Raw genomic sequence first — 3,717 nt, 5'->3', positions numbered from 1 at the left:
AGTTCTCCCCATAGAACTCATATACGGGTCACCTCGAGTGCCCGCTTATGATGAGCTTGAGCAAGAGCAGTTGCAGCAAGATGATGCTACGCTCCTGGCTGCTGTGCGAGCTGCGCGCTACCAGCAAGCCTTGCGCCGCTACCATAGCCGCAAGGTTCACGCCCGAAGCCTTGAGGAAGGCGACCTTGTTCTTTGGCGCGTTCAGTCGGCCATGAATTCCAACCAGTTGACGCCAAAGCGGGAAGGCCCTTATCGGGTAATACGAGTCACCAGGCCCGGCGCAATCCACCCGGAGACCGAAGATGGCATTTAGTGAGCAACTTCTGGAATATCGAACATCTTCGCAAGTTTTACCCATGAGGCGCGGTTGCCGGGACACCCGACAACCCCCTTTTTTGTACTAGCCTTGCCGGCAAGGCATATAACCCTATGTACAGAGCCAGGCGCAGACCCCGTGCGCAATTGAATAAGTTTAAGTATGTACATTTCTATTTGATTTCCATGTTATATATATGCATGCTTGTCCAGGATATTGTACTATGTTTGCTTCGAACAAGTACTGATGAACCACCAAGGTTCCATGTTCCTATTTTCTCTTATTTCTTTTTCTCAAAGGACAGAAGGTTCCCTCGCATACAAGTTTGCAGGGGGGGATAGGGAATGTGGACACCAACAGGTGACATTCGAAGTGGCGTCTGGCGGAAAAGAACACAGCAGCGAAAAGCTAAGTCGCGAAACCTTGAGTGAATTTCTTTTAAACGCGAGGTTATTTTCCTCGAATGGTTTCTGTTCTTGTATGAAAAACCTGCACGCGATGGAACTTTGTCGGGATTGGCTGTGCCGTTGCTCTATTTCGAGTCCGCTCAATGGTTCACGTGGCTGCGCTAAGAGCGGCAAGGTGCCTTGCCGGCAGTGGCACCCCCAGCAGGCTGCTAAGGATCCGTCCTCAAAGCGCTCGCGGCAAGGGTGTGCGCACCGGCAAGCTTTTCCCAAAAAAAGCGTAGGGTGTATGCCATACAAAGAGGGATCAAACAAGGAAGATAGCATGCATTCAATCCAAAACACAGCAAGTTATATTACATCAATAGATTGCCGCAGTTCTAACTTAAGATAAATTGTCTTGGGCACGAATTCATGGCGGCAAGAAGAAGCGAAGCGGCTTGTCCCGGCGCTGGCCTTCCACCCTCTTGACTTGGTCGACCAAGTCAATAATGGGCGCAACGAGCTCTTCAAGCGCCTTGCGATCTGCATCCTTCGGCAAGCTATCTAGCACGTTGGTGAGGCTGAGGCCAGGGTTCCTGAACACCACCTTCGTGAGCACCTTGAGGAGGACACCCCGGTAGAGCTTGCGGGTTTCGTTGGCCAACTGGGTCGCTCGGGTGGAGTGGAGCAGCTGCAGGGCGTCGAAGACGGCCTCAAAGAACATGGTTAGCCTGGCACTCAACGTCACCCTCTCCTCGTGGGAGAACTTGAAGCTCGACATGCCCATGGTGGACAGTTGCATGGTGAGCCTCTCTGCGACTTTGATGAGGTGCTCATTCCAGATCCCCATGCCCTTCACGTAGTCGTTATAGGTGGCAGCGGTGCCCTCAAGCAGTTGTTTCTCCTCCTGGAGGTCCTTGGCCAGAGTATTCTCACGAGTCCTGCTGCCTTCGAGGGACTCCTCCAGAGTGGTCAGCTTCAGCTTCAGATCAGCAATGGAGTCGTTGGCGGCGGAGATCTGCTTGGTCTTCTCGGATATGGTGACCTGCAACTCCGCCAAGGTGTAGGCAGTTTTGTCTCTGTCGCTCTTGAGCATCGAGACCTCCTTGTTGTGCTTCTCCAGTTTCTCCACCTTGCCGGCTAGCTCATTCTTGGCGGCGTCTGCAGCTTCGGCGGCGTTGACGACCTCCTTCAACTTGCCGGCATGATCCTGGACTAGAGCATCGAGGGTGTCCTTATGCTTCTGCTCCATCTCCTGGGTCCACTGCGCACAAGCTTTTCAATTTCTTCATCCTTGCCGCGGAGCTTGGCGGCAAGTGCCTCTTCGCGGGCGGCAAGGTCTTCTTCTTGGGCGTCAAGCAGGACACGGCGCTCCCTGAGTTGGGCGTCGTCCTTGGCGGCCTGTGCAGCAGCCTCCTCCTGGGCCTTCTCAACGTCGGACTGCGTCAGGAGGAGCTCGTTCCAACGATGGCTCAGCTGCACCTGGCTAGTCTTCAGCTCCTGCCGGGCCTCGGCAAACCAGACCTGATGCGCTCCTGGAAGTCTGCATCTGCTGTGTCGACAACCGCTGCCCTGGAGTCTATCTTGGAGCTTCTGAAAGTTGCTGCTCATGGCTAGGAGGAGCTGGTCTTCCTTGGAACCGCTGCCGCTGGCACTCGACTCGTCGACGACCTTGAGCCCGGCGGTGGCAATGACTTCTTCGTTAAAAACCTCCCCCTCGGCTGGCGCTCCGGTGCTTGCCGTCCCCGGGATGCTGACGAACAGATCGTCGCCTACCTTCAGGTATCTGCTTGAGGTGGGGGCTTCGGAATTTGATGGTTGGTCTTTGACCACCGTCTCCCCGGCAGCTGAGGACTCCGGGGACGATGTAGCGCCAGGCGCTCCTGTGGCAGGGATGCCGTCAGTAAGGTCGCCGGTCTCCTTGCCGGCCTCCTCGGCAGACCCCTTGGCGGCCTCTTCATGCCCGTCCTTGGCGGCCTTGTCGGCAGCGACTTTGGCGGCCTCAGCGGCATCATCCTTGACGGTCTCCTCGATGGTGGCGTCGAAATCCATCTGATCCACCAAGGGGGTATCTGGAAGCCAAGGAAGAGAAAAAAGATGAAACCAAGATTGAAGCTCAAAGCAAACAAAAAAAGAGAGAAAATATCATACTGGAAAAGTGGCAAAATCCAGGAAGCGGGCGGCATACCTGGGATGAGCTGTTGAGGGTTGGTTCCCTCCCCGACAACACTCGTTGCCGGGATGGAGCTGCCAACGCCTGTGCTCGCCGGCTCGTCCTCCACGTGCGTGGGCTCATCGGTGGAAGCCCTTGTCGGGGATCCCTCCCTGGGCGGTGTGGTTGACGGAGGAGGCATGTCGGGGGTGACCCTCAGCGGCTCCTCCTGTTGCCGCTCTTCTCCTGCAAACCCGGCAAGGTTAGCAGTGAAGATACACACCCCGACGCTCACCAGCGGAAAGTGAGTAACGGGCTCACACTGGGGGTTGGTTTGTGGGCTGCGTTGTGGGCTGGGATCCGGGCTGATCGTGATCATCTTCGGCGCACCTGAGGTGCCTGCTGGGGGCTCGTCGCCCATCGAGGTCTTGGCCCTCTTCGCCATCCTTTGCGCCAGCGTTTCCGTGTTTCTACGGGAGCAAGTCAGGGCCAGATCAAGTCAGCAAAGACAAGCAAAACATGGACTCAAGAAATGAAGAAAACAGTGAGGCACTTACTCGTCTTCTTCTTCTGGCCTATTTTCCCTCCTCGGGCTAAAATAAGAGAGGTCGAAGTCGGCCTCTGGTATGGTGTCCGTGAGAGGGGAGGGGGATGGAGACCTGGGCCGCTTTGCCATGGCGGAGGCGACGGCCGCTGCTTCCCTTGCTGCCGCGGCTGTGCGCCTCGTCTCGCACACGGGCTGCGGCTGGGCCACTTGCCATTGTGCGGCCTTGCCGGCTGCTCCCTTAATGGGGACCTCTTCGTGCGAGGAGGCTTGCTGGACTGGCTCGATGGAGCCGACCCGCCGAAGGACGCGCTTCTTC

The sequence above is a fragment of the Aegilops tauschii genome, chromosome 3, assembly GCF_002575655.3.
Source record: "Aegilops tauschii subsp. strangulata cultivar AL8/78 chromosome 3, Aet v6.0, whole genome shotgun sequence".
Classification (NCBI taxonomy): domain Eukaryota; kingdom Viridiplantae; phylum Streptophyta; class Magnoliopsida; order Poales; family Poaceae; genus Aegilops; species Aegilops tauschii.
This window is presented reverse-complemented; position numbering follows the sequence as displayed.